The 13,698-nt window shown below is 30.4% G+C and overlaps 2 long non-coding RNA genes across 3 annotated transcripts; one reads left to right on the plus strand and one right to left on the minus strand.

Moving 5' to 3' along the window:
- Positions 1 to 2,195: 2,195 nt before the first annotated feature.
- LOC105348030 (uncharacterized) lies at positions 2,196 to 6,273 on the minus strand. Of its 2 annotated transcripts, none has more exons than XR_010709564.1 (4): positions 6,145 to 6,273; positions 5,577 to 5,670; positions 3,215 to 3,408; positions 2,196 to 3,120 (listed from the first exon to the last, which is right to left on the minus strand). It is a non-coding gene; the product is annotated as an uncharacterized lncRNA (long non-coding RNA). The 2 variants fall into 2 exon arrangements; XR_010709565.1 differs by having other exon boundaries at positions 5,577 to 5,703; positions 6,145 to 6,264.
- Positions 6,274 to 8,439: 2,166 nt separating this feature from the next.
- On the plus strand, positions 8,440 to 13,275 carry LOC105348029 (uncharacterized). Its single transcript, XR_010709763.1, has 4 exons — positions 8,440 to 8,544; positions 11,641 to 11,718; positions 12,383 to 12,631; positions 13,024 to 13,275. It is a non-coding gene; the product is annotated as an uncharacterized lncRNA (long non-coding RNA).
- The last annotated feature ends 423 nt before the right edge of the window (positions 13,276 to 13,698 follow it).

A 13,698-nucleotide genomic window follows, 5' to 3' on the forward strand; every position in this document is an offset into this window, starting at 1 on the left:
TACTTTTTAATGCCTTTAATTGAAACATCTGATTATATGCCTCGAGAAGAACATGCAGATTAAATCCAGAACATGGAAGACATGTTTTGTTTTAATAAATTAACCTAACAACAAAACTTTATGATAAACGCAATGACTTCAATTTTTCTATAGTCAACTTTCCTTACTTATGTAGCAATTTATGTATCATTTGTGTGTTTTGAAACGACCCCTTTTATATTCATGTGTATGATTTCATCAATTTATGTGGAAGAACACAACATAAAAGAAGCGTGGAACCGACGCAGTTGTCATGTTTTATATAAAGGCTAATCAAAGCCTTATAGGACCCCCTTGACCTCAACACATGGTGTCAGAAGGTTGCAATGGATAAACTGGAACCACCGGGAGTACTTCCGCTCACGGGAAACGTGGCAGTAAATTGGAAGAAGTTCAAACAAAGGTTTGATGTTTATATGACTACTACAGGTGCGGCCGAAAAAGGTGACGAGCAAAAAGCATGCATTTTCTTACACGTAGTAGGAGAGGAGGCAGTTCAAGTTTATAACACCTTTGTATTTGAGGAGGGTGAAGAGTATAAATAAAAAAATACTCGAGAAATTTTAAGCTTATTGCACACCAAAACGCAATACCACGTATGAGAGACATAAACTCTTCACCAGGGTGCAGAGGTCCGATGAGACCATAGATCAATAAGCGACGGAATTACGAACTAGGGCAAAGAATTGTGAGTTTCGGGACTTAGTAGATTCGCTCATTCGTGACAGAATTATTTGTGGGGTAGCAGATAACACACATTAAGAGAGGCTTCTACGTACAGTCGACCTCAAGTTAGACATTTAAAGCACTTGCAACCTGTAGAGCAGCAGAGTCTACAAAGAAACAAATAAAAAGTATTGTCCCTCCATCAGAAGTACAGGCGGTCAGTACCAAACCCAAAGACAAAAAAGTATGGGTACCTAAAAAAGGTAAAAGTTGTGCACAGTTGTGTGGGCGTTGTGGATATGATGACTCGCATAAAACTTGTCCCGCCATGGGTCACATCTGCATTAAATGTAATGGTACAAATCGCTGTGCAAAAGTCTGCAGATCAAAAGGCAAACAAAATATCATAAAAAAGAAAATGCCGAAAAAGAAACATATTCATGATATTCAGGATGAACAAGCTTTCTTCATTGATGCTCTGGAGACAGTTCATTCTGATAAACCAGAGGAGTTGCGTGTAACTCTATTCACCAATGGCAAGGGAATCAATTGCAAATTGGATACAGGTAGCCAAGTCAACATCTTGCTGTGGAGAAACAGTATTACAAACTACGATGGAAGCCAAAACTCCACCAGACGAATATACAGCTTATGTCATACAGCAAGCATAGTATTTCAGTGGACTGCAGTTGAACAAAAATCATTTGAGGAGCTAAAGGCCCTATTAACAAGTATACCAGTACTTAAATTCTTTGACTCGAACAAAGAGATTAAAATATCTTCAGATGCCTCTAGTTTTGGACTTGGAGCAGTGCTCTTACAGAGGCATGACAACGACTGCTGCTAAGGGTACAGAAATACGATCTGCGTATTGGCTACACACCAGGAAAATTTATGCATACCGCTGATGCGTTGTCCAGAGGAACTGAAATGTCAACGAAAATGACCAAATCAGCACAGGAGGAGGATCTGTAGACTCTGTCCTTAAGAGCCTACCCATATTAGATCGTAAGTTACAGATGATTCGTGAGGAAACTCAAAATGACCCGAAGTTGCAGTTACTAGCAGAAGTAATTGTAACAGGATTTCCAGAAACAAGCACTGAATGCCCTAATGAAATATCAGAATACTGGAATATACGGACAGAATTGAGTTTATGCGATGAAATCATCATAAAAACACACCGCATTGTCATTCCTGTCACATTGCGAAAGGAAGTGCTTACCAAAATCCACACAGGTCACCTTGGTATCGAAAAATGTCAAAATCGAGCCAAACAAGTGATGTATTGGCCTGGAATGTATGCACAAATCGAGGAAATGGTGAATTGGTGAAAGTTGCTGGTTGCGGTTGTATATCATATTCTTTGGACGACATGACACGGTCGTTTTGTCTCGTATATATATATATATATATATATATATATATATATATATATATATATATATATATATATATATATATATATATATATAATATTTACCAATCAATGATGTAGTAAATTTATTATATTTTCATAATGATAAAAACTAACATTGAAGGATTATTTAAATACAGCTTTAAATACAAAATCTGAACACATATGTGGTATTATTACATGTTATGAAAGAGTATAATACAACAGTTTTTATAATTAAAAATATACAGTTAGCGTCATATAACAACAAGTGAGACAAATACTTTGCTTAAACCCCCCCCCCCCTCCAAAAAAAAAGATTCCTTCTGGTGTCGTAATACCACTTAGACATTATCCATTAGAAATAAAATTAGTTTTCAAAAGTGTCAGGCTAATCAAAATAAATCCACGTGTTGAATTATTTGTAAATATTTAACACTTCGTGTGTGTAAATGTGGGGTGAATCATCACAAATAAGTCAGGTTAAGAAACCGAATTAATTCATTTTATTAACATTTTCAGTTTGAACGTTTTAAGTTTTCTAGGATAAAATTTTTGTTTAAAAACAATTCAATACTTTTAGACTAAAATAAAAATTAGACAAAGTAGCTACCATTTTGGTAGCCGGGCAGTTAATAGATTTGCGACTCTTTGGTCTTTATGTTTGTTTTTGCAAATGCAGTAGGTACCATTTCACCTGGAATAACAGATTCCGATATATGTTTTGCAGGGACGGTATACGTCTTGGTAGCTTCTCCCTCTGAATTGATATCAGATTCAGAGAGAAAAGGATGAACTGAAAAAACTTCTCGAAGCTTTTTCGGACTTTCCTGTGATGAATGAGGACCTATTTCCGAGTCCACGTGTTTTACCGGGCTACACCTCAATGGAGAGTCAGCCGCATCCGTTTGTGGTTTTTGCTTATTTTCCTGGTCTCTGGACCTTTTCATTGCCTGACGAGGTTTCCTTGGAGATGGACTTTTCGTGTTAGACGCTTTCTTTTTTTTCGGATAAATGGACTATAAAAGTAGTTTAAAAACAGCAATTGAAAAATTTTGTATAATATTTGAATGTGTTTAAGTTAATGGCGTAATAAATGAAAAGTTCATTTACCGGCAGAGCAGGTTGATGGGACTTATTTCTGCCTATAGGGCAGATAACATGGTTTTCTCCATCCTCACTGCTGTTAGAGCTAATAGCATCATCTTCTTGCCCTTCTCGGGAAGAAGTGGTACTCTCCTCGCTAGTTGTGGACTCTGATGACATAGCTTGCTTTCAAAATGTTTCTACAGTCGTAATATTGAATACTGAAAAGAAAAAAAATTAACATTCTAGTATGGGTAGGTGTGTTAAAATTAATTTTTCACCAGTTTCACAATGATGTAAATAGGAAGCACATGTATTAACATTGATTTTTTGAGGAGAAAAAAAAAGATATTTTTAATTTCTTAACTACTGAATTATATGATGATAGTTGAAATTGCTATGTCTATTATAATTGAACTGTACAAAATAGTTTAAAAACATAAAAAAAGATATACTTTTATTTTGAGAAATTGAAATGCAAGAGATTAAGAATTAAAAATGTAATAATTCAAAATCGTTTTTCTTATAATTTTACATCAGCCACTCTAAAGAAAAAGTTTATACGCATTATAATTGTTGGGCCTTTTTCTGGTTTTTTTTTAAAAGACCTCACTTTCAATGCATACAAATATTGTAATTGAACTGTGCGAAATAGTGTCAAAACATAAAAAAGAGATACTTTTATTTTGAGAAATTGAAATGCAAGACATTAAGAATTAAAAATGTACTAAAACAAAATCGTTTTTCTTATAATATTACAATCAGTCACTCTAAAGAAAAAGATTATACGCATCTTAATTGTTGGGTCTTTTTCCCGTTTTTTTTTAAATGAACTCACTTTCAATACATACTGATATGAAAGAGGTTATTTTTTTAACTGTAGACGTCCGTAATTACACAATTACTCTATGAAAGGATATTGAACCTAATATCAAACAGCTAAATGTATACTTGCTTAAAAAGGAATTTCTTTTTTAAAAATATAACAGAGAGCATGTAGTAATCAAAAAAGTAAATATGTAACAACTTGCATCTAAACTATGATCCAGTTTAATTTGTGCGTTAAGTCATTATAGATGACAAATTGATGACAAGCTAGCAAATATATTAGTCCATATAATCCTATCCTCTCAAGCTACCATATCACAACTTTATTTTCATTTCTATTTACACTAGTAATATTGCAATCTATTTATAGAACATTTTAGGTTTGGAAAATTCTTATTCTATTTATACATTTCATAATTAAATTAAAATGGTTATCTTATTATAACTACACGAATAAATAAAGATGAAAATAAAATTATGTATACCACAACCAATTTTTAACAAAATACATAATTGGTTTAACGAGGCTGGGGGGTGGCTGCCATATTAAAGCGTTTTTATCTCTACACAAAAAAGATTTTCACTTTAATGTTCTATAACTCTTACGTCGTACTGAAATTGTTTTTGTAAAAAATGGATATGATGGTACTGAAGCATTATTTAAAGAGTCAATTGATGGTAACCAAGGTATACAAGATGCCAAAAAATCATTTTAGCTGTTTTTCAGCACCTTTTTTACTATTCAAAGGGAGGTAACTTGTAAAACTCCAAATATTTTGTTCAAATATTTTCTTTCTTTTTATTTTTTTTTTAATTTCACCATCAGAAATCTTTTTTAATGCTTAATCTTTATTACATATGTAATGATTATTATCATGTTGAAATTTGGAAATAATTTTGTGGCTACTTTTTTTTTCTTTACATATTTGCATTTGTGTGTCAAATATATATTTTGGTAAAAATTGTAAAATTTTTCTTTATAACAAATAATGTTAAGTTTTTGTTATTGTGTTTATTTTTAGTGATATTATTGGTATCTTTTTTTGGCCTTTAATAATTTTTCATATATTTTTCATTTTTTTTTTACATAATGTGCAATTGTTTCAGATGCAAGAAATGATAAAATTAACTATGATTGTGATGTGGTCTTTCACATTAAAATGTAAATTAAGAGTATATGAGACATTTCTGCAAATTTGGTGAAATTTGGAGACAATTTTTTTGGACCCCCCAGCCTCCTTAAATTTACTTTTGTTTTATCCTACGCTATTCTATTTATAGATTGATTTAAGAATAGTCTGCTGGTAGTTAAAATATTGCGTAAAAACAATAAAATACTGTTACATCTAATCAAGTAATTTCTTTTTTGCATTTGAATCCTCAGTATCATAATATCGTCAGTTTATCCTGTGAATAGGACGATATCATTTGTATTGAAACCTTTAATTCTTTAGATTACAATCAGAGACGCATGCATAAAGTATACAGAAAGTATTTTGCTTCTGAGAGTCAAAGTGGTTTATTACAGCTGGAATGCACATGAATAAGCATGCAACATTACCTTTCTAGGCTGTCGTGTTCTCCCTCTAATTTTTACCGCCCTAGATTCCAACCCGCCAGTTTTCGTGAATGAGGCCACAAAGGGGAGTTTGATCCTAGATTTTAAAAATTGGCGTTAGATGAGTTTCCTTGTAACAGATAGAGAGACAGAAAAATTGTAAATTCCATTTAGAATTGATGTTGTTTGAATTTAATAAAGATTTCATTTTCGTTGTTCTATTCAAAATGTTAGATTACTGAATTACGCTCTACAAAGTGTAGGAAACGGTTGGTTAATCACGAGTTTGATTTATTTTAAACAAAATATGCACTTCTGCATGTGTTAATATTATAAGACTGTTAAGTGGTTTATTGTTATAAAAGAATGAATCCGATTTTTTTAACTCTGCTTATGCTGTAAGATAAGAGACAAGATAACATTTTTTTTCTCGTTTAAAAAAGCATCAAACGAAACCAGAAATATAATTACGTTTCAAAACAACCGATACATTATTTTTTTTATAGGATATTGAAATACTACAACTAATAATCTAAACAATGTACAGTGATAGCGAAAAAACATTTCTTACCTTCAATGAATAGAGCAGCTTAAATATGTATATTTCATTGATAAGTTTCTGAATTCAAACCCCGCTTCGATTTGATTTCGATTGTAATTTATCTCTGAATATTCATGCGCGATCTTTTTATATACTTAACAAAAAGAAAATTATCGTATCTTCTACATTTAAACAATAAAATTATTCTAATTATGTAATATTTATGTTGGTAAATTGTTCAAATATGTTATGTTGATCATTTTTTGTATCTTTTTATGGACCTATATTCACTGCGCAATATTGTTTTGATGATGTATACAAGGGACGGCTAATACGGGGAAAACGAGGACCAGAAACAATGAAATAAACAAAAAATACAATGTTTTGTAGATGGATACGGAAGTTATTTCTTTCAAGATACAAGAATTTTTTTCTTATTTTCACTTATAATTTGCAATTGTGAAACTCTCAAAAATCCTGTCTCATGAGTTTATAACTTCCGTATCCAACTACAACACTTTGAATATTATTTATATATTTCTAGGTATTAAAATCATATTATTAATCTAAAAATTAATATTTCAAAAAACACAAATGTATACATATGACAAGATCTGTACGTTAAGAAACGAAAGTTTAAACAATTTCCCTTGAATAGTGTTCTTTAGTCTTTGATAAACAAAAGGTGTTTTTCTTAAAATTACTTTAATCTAACTTTTGAAGAGGTTTAAGTGATATTATTCATAAGCCTATAGTTGTTATTAAAAATCAATCTTTTTATTAGCAAGTGTTCAACAGCTAAAATTTAACACATTGTCATTTGTATCATATCTTTGTATCACATACCGGTATGTACAGCTTTATTATTCAATTACATTACATAGATATTTCTGTTGAAAAAACGTAAACAAGTAATATGATAAAAGAGTTCGTTATAAACACCTACACTTTGTTATTTAGTGTGCAGAAAATTATTGTAAAGCTTTGGAGACCAATTAAAAAACAGAGAAAAACATTTAAAAATAATCAACACTTGTACTAGTGATGTAAAATGCAGACTAGCTTAGATGAAAAGGTATCAAATAAATTTTTAACAAGAAATCTAAAATGAGATTAAAATTCTTGTCTGGATAAAATTAATCTTACAAGCCTTGGTGCTTTGTTTTTGATTTATTTAGAAATATTGTTTTCACTGTCTGATCTTAAGAGACGTAACACTTTTCCAAAAGTCGTCTTGATGATCTCTTTCATTGCTGCAAAATCGTTAAAATCCATGAATAGTCTTTAATTAAGGAAAGATCCACTTCGCATGCTAATTAAATAAACAGAACAGATTGTTGTGATAGAAGTCAAACCATGTTGCCGTATCTTGATTTGGTGCTAAAGCAATGTGGTTTGCATAAAGAATAAAGGAAATTAGTGACATCTAGGACTTGTTCTGCCCTATTCCGCCTTTAAAAGTATTTAAAGTTTGCTCAGAAAAATCTTTAATTTTCTAGATGGAAGATTCCTTCATAGGCAGAAGAGAACATTTTTCTGCTACTTATGCAATATTATTGATACAAAATATATTTAATTTTTCTGTGGTTATGTTCTATGTCATCATTTTAATTAAAGATGAATTATTAATAGAATAAAACACAAACACATTTTAATTATATAGGATGAGCTCGCATGCGCGTATGCAACAATACACATATAAATTGTTACTTTCTTTACTTTTATATACTCATTTTACAAAAGAAAAATTTATCTAAAACAAAACTAACAAAATAACAATGATATATTTTGAAAGGGGTGGGTGGGAATAGTCTGTTGGAATGTGGCATCGAACTTAAAATAACTTTAAATCCCCGAATTCTATGGGTCCAAATTATGCGTATTATGGATTCAACATATTCACCTTTAAACCATATGCATGATGACCTGACTCGAGTAGAGACCAACAACGTTAAAGAAACCCACGACAAAGGACCAAACAAATATGCAAATGAAATTGTAAACTCACTGTGTTTGTACACGCATCCTTATCTGAAACCTCTTTATGACATTAAAACTTTTGATAAAAAAAAGAAAATAGTTAAATTATAAACAATAAATAACATTATCAGTAGAAAATACGAAATACATATTTTTTTGCTTTTTTAGAAAATACCTTGAAAATTTTATCATTACAATTGACTGTACTTTTATCCACTAAAACAACCTCTCTCTCTCTCTCTCTCTCTCTCTCTCTCTCTCTCTCTCTCTCTCTCTCTCTCTCTCTCTCTCTCTCTCTCTCTCTCTCTCTCTCTCCTTTTAAATCAATTCAAATTCAAACAAGTAAGAAGGAATGCAACTTCTATACATGAATTAAGAATAGAGTACACAACAATCCGCTGGGTAATTCCCAGAGGGTTTTCTATCCAGAGCATTGCAAAGCCCAGTAGGGTAGGTAACCTTTGCGTAGTATATTTCTTTTGAAAATTCGCATTTGTTTTTAACCAGTATACTAACTTAATGATTTGAATTCTTATGGCGTATATTTTGTTAATTTCTTCAAACATATTTCTTATTGAAAACTTCTGATTAAAGGAAAACGAAAGTAAACATTGAAATATACGATACACCAAACAAAGCCATCTTTTAAAAATAATTTAAAATAATAATTCGATATCGATAACTTAAGATCAATTCTATGTAAGAATCAAAATTCGGTGGCCACGCATAGTCACGGATTTTCTTCATACTTGACAATTTGATAGACTAACACCATTTGTTTGTTGCTATGTGGTCCCGTTGCCATGGTAAACGAGGGTAAAGATGTAAAAATGGCATTTTAATGCTTATTTGACAACATATTGTGAGTAATGTGCAGAACTTGGGGTTTCCAGGGTAGAATGTATTATTAAAAATAGTTGTCATTTTTCAAATGAAACAAAAAAATTCATGGAGAAACGCATATTTTTAGAGCGTTTCCATGGTTACTAAACAGAAATTTTAGAATATGTTTCTTCATCTAGTTTGAATAAAAAGTGCAAATCTTGGATTTTTTGGTAAACACTATTATGATTGTGCAATTAAAAATTTAGATATGAAAATTGAGAACCGTTGCTATGGTAACAAGCTTAAGAATAAGGAAAATTATAATATGTTTAGGCATTTTTAAATGGATATTTTTCAGATATAATGAATAAATATATAAAATCAAATGGTGAGAAAAAATAAAGTATGCCCTTAACTTTAATGACACTTAAAAAAATTCTGCTATGGACTTTTCAAAAAGTAAGAATTTCTGTGTGATTTTTTACGCAACTTAATTTTCCATAGCAACAACACTTCTCTGTTGCATAACAAAGGTTTTTGTGGTGTATAATGAAAATTTAGATATATTTTTACCTGTTCCAACTAACACAATTGCAAAACAAAATCTAAAATCAGGAATGAAAGCATATCAAAATAATCTTAAATTTCTCAGTTTTTCTTAATATTTGGCCTTGTTGCCATAGCAACGGATGTCAATTTTCATGATAAAATGTATATTACATAAACATTTAAATGGATGTAAAAAATTTAACAGTTTCCCATTTGGGCTTATTAAAAAACCGCAGAAAACTGATTTCAAAAATTTGTATCGGTTTCCATGGTAACATTTTAAAAGTATTGGTTTCTCCATCAATTTTCTTATATAATTAAATATTTGAAAATAGGAAAAAGGCTGTTTTATGTCTTTGATAGTTTACATTAGTGGGCAAAACCTTCTAATATGGCTTCAAAGTAGGTAAGTTTTGCTATTTTCCCATCTTTAGCCTCGATTACCATGGCAACGGTTACCCATAGCAACCAACTTTTAGTGGTTTTTTGCGTTTTACACCTAGGTGTGTCCATGTATGAAATATAAGGAAATTGGTGACTATGCGTGGCCAGACCCTTTTATAAATCATTGATTCTTACATAGAATTGATCTTAAAAGCATGTTGAATCAAAACATTTTCAAAAGCATTTGGATCACTGGAAAATTAATCAAACCTATAAATAATACTTAGGTATAAGTATATGTGTCCTTTTTACTGTCCTTAACTAAATCTAACAGATGCTATTTTTGAGGGGAAAATCACTTTCTTTATTATTTTTGAAAACAATATAAAAATGTATTTCTTGTTTTGGGGTGATGTAATATCCAAAATCTAGTCAAGGTTATGTTATGCAGGTTCATGAAGCATAACATATATTGTAATAAGCTTCGCATTTCTACTGCACTCTAATAGCATGAATTAATAAAATCTTTTATTGCTGGGCTCTTTAAAACGTGCAGTATTTAAACAGTGTTCTTACTTGTAAGCACAAGACTCGATATAACAGATGACTAACATTCTTTTAAAAGTTAAATTAGCTCTGTAGGAAAATTAAAAAATTCAATGAAGCATATTGATGTTTCAAAGTTGAGAAATGTGAGTAAAACAAATTACTTTCAGCTGGAAATTCTTCAAAAGCATCATTAGTACATTGACAATTTATCAGTTGAAAAGTTTGTACATGTTATTAAGTGACGAGTAGTTTCAGAATGACGTCATTAAGGAAGATGTCTTCTCGATTTCAAACATACGTCTTATAATAAGAAATTCATGAAATGACATAGATCATATTACCAAATGATTTTATCAGTTTAATCAAATTTGACCTCCTTGTTTTCGCACAAAAGTTAGGTCAAGGTCACTACCTATCTCCTCAACTTAAAGGATGATAAAAATAAATGTAGATCTTTGCAGTTATGTAGACATCTGTTTAAGATATTAAGATTCTATTCTTCAAAAAAATGATAGAATATCAGAATATCTATCAGCTTATAGTACTAAATTGGATTAAATATTGAAACTTAAATTGATATTGCTTATTAATTTTGAAGATGTTTTGATTATTTTTTTATGCTTCCAATATTAAAATATTTTACTTATAATGAAGACTTTATATAAAGATATAAATTGAAAGAAATGCTTGTATATTGACTATTAAATAAGAGAGAAAAACTTATTTTAGTGATTTTTTCACACAAATCAATGTATAGAATGGGCGCTTTAAAAAGCTAATAAAAATGTGTAATTTGATAGGCAAATCTTATTTTAAAAACAAGAATCATATCCAAAATCATATCATTAGTTCACATTAGTAAAAAAAAATCCATCATTGATGTCATTGTTTTAAAAATGCTAAAACAGACACATTAAACTACAGCAATTCTGAATTGCGATACATGTGATATTTTCCTACGCTAATATTCCGCCAAAAATATAGTCCTTGTTAGAATCTAAACATTGATTATTATTTCTATGCCAGGTTGTATGATAGTAAATAAGAAAGAAAAATATTCTATTTTAATTTCCTTTCATCTTGATTTAATGAACAATTAATCACATTTAGGTTTGACAAGTCGAAAACCAGATCAATAAAAAAAAAACCCAAAAAATATATAAATTTTTAAAAAAGACCAGCATAGAAATAAAAAAAAATCTTTTATTTCCTTTGTAATTTGAAAATATTGTTTTGTAGATGGGAGAATTCACAGAACTGTTTCAGTTAATGATCATCGCAATTGGTTTATTTCCTTCGATAAACAAAGGAATTCAGGTAGTACACATGTATATCTTATATTCGCGTATATATTTGTTTGGGTTTATTTCAATTATAAAAACGTTACAGATCATAAAGCCTTCATAGTATTCCAATTGTGGTATTAACATAAATATATTTTAATTTACTTAAAAAATTTGAATGTGGATATTACTTCGATAATGATTTGCGTAAATTAAGGAATATGAAAACGATTATTGAAAGTAATGCAAAGGCCGGTTTAACTTAATTGTTCTGATACTTTAAAAGGTTTCTATACCGACTTGTGAAATGTTTGTAATTAATCCACAAACAGTGTAATAAGTAATCAAATCACAAATTGAAAAAGTCGTTTAGAAACACGCTACACAAGAAAAAATATATCAGTGTGTAAAATCTGAATTTAAAATATTTAAAACAAAGAAAAATCTAAAACATTAGCTGGAAATGCTATCATGTACATAGAATCAAGATCTTGATAAAAAAATTTATTGCACATAAAATTTTTATCAAGATATTGATTAGAAAATAAAAAGGAAAACAAGTGCAGCTTTTTTTAATTTTACAAAAATTATTCATTTATTCAATTGTTTACAGTTCATCAGTAAATAAGATTGAATGATGGCTTCTTTTTTTAAATTTTAACATAAGATTAAGATAATACACGGATATTGCTTTGTAGATCCTTTTTGGAAGCCCTCGGTTTAAAAAACGACATGGAGGAATTGGTCCTAGAAAAGAGTCTAGGACCAAACAACATTCAGTTGATGAAACACCTAGCCCTGTAGAAGCAGAAGAAGAAAATGTTCATATAAACAGTCCAGAACGCAAACATATGACATCGACGAATTCGTCGCCAACATCAAATGGTCTTACGTGTACATACAAAGGCTATGAAGTTCCTGATGCGAAAACAGAAAAAAGAGTTGAGGTTGTGATTCCCCCTCTCACGTTATCTTATTATAATTTATTTTTAGCTCTTTTATCTGTTTATATATATGTCTACCAATCTATTTATATGTTTAAAAAAAATGGAACCCAAGCATCCTTAACATTATAATGGATGAGGGTCATTTCCGAAAGGCAACGAGATGGAATATCATGTCAAACTTAGTCCACGTGTATCTTCTTTGAAAATTATCAAAATAAAAGACATGATTCTCATACCGTAAATAAACAGTGTGTGACATGATATTCTATTTGAATTGTTAAACCAGAGTATAAAGTCTGGAGGCTCAATGAGGGGAAAATGCGAGAGTTTTGGGCTATGGGACATATTGTTTCTTATTATGAGTTTTCAAATCATTTTCAAATTCGTTTCAGTTCAACGGAAACAACGCTGGTGGAAGAAAACGGAAGGTTGAACCTCAAAATAAAACCGCTCTCGCCATGAATTCATGGAGTAGTTCTCAAAAAGTTACCGTGACAACGATCACCTATACTAAATATAGAATGTCTCATGAGAGACATTGTTCTAGAAAACATGGAAGCACTCGGGAAAACAAACCGACGACAACCAAATCTCTGATCATCAAAAAATCAAATAGAGTGGTATTCAAGGGAAGCCAGAAAACTTTCAATAAAAGAGTAGGAAAGTTTAAAGTTTAGTTTTGAGGTTGATTGACAGTGATATTTTATCTTTTGTGAACATTATTGTAGATACATGTAGTGTGATAATATTTACGTATCTTAACGTATGTGTGCTGATTTCTATAACTGTGATACAGATTTTTGGTGATAAGATATCGATGAAAGATGTAAAAATGTTTTTAGATAATCATACATTGAGTGAGCCCAATAACAACTAAAAACAGACAAAAATGAGATGAAGGTTTTATATGCATTCCTATTTTTCATGTTTAGAATTTCTGTAAGCTTTGATTGGTGTGTAATCGTTTTCATTGAACTAACTTTAAAAACAACAAAAATGGCATGCCTTTGTTTTTATCATGTATTTTATGTTCTGTTGTGGTATTTAGATTATTATACGTGGCATTA

The sequence above is a fragment of the Magallana gigas genome, chromosome 9 (genome assembly GCF_963853765.1).
Source record: "Magallana gigas chromosome 9, xbMagGiga1.1, whole genome shotgun sequence".
Classification (NCBI taxonomy): Eukaryota; Metazoa; Mollusca; class Bivalvia; order Ostreida; family Ostreidae; genus Magallana; species Magallana gigas.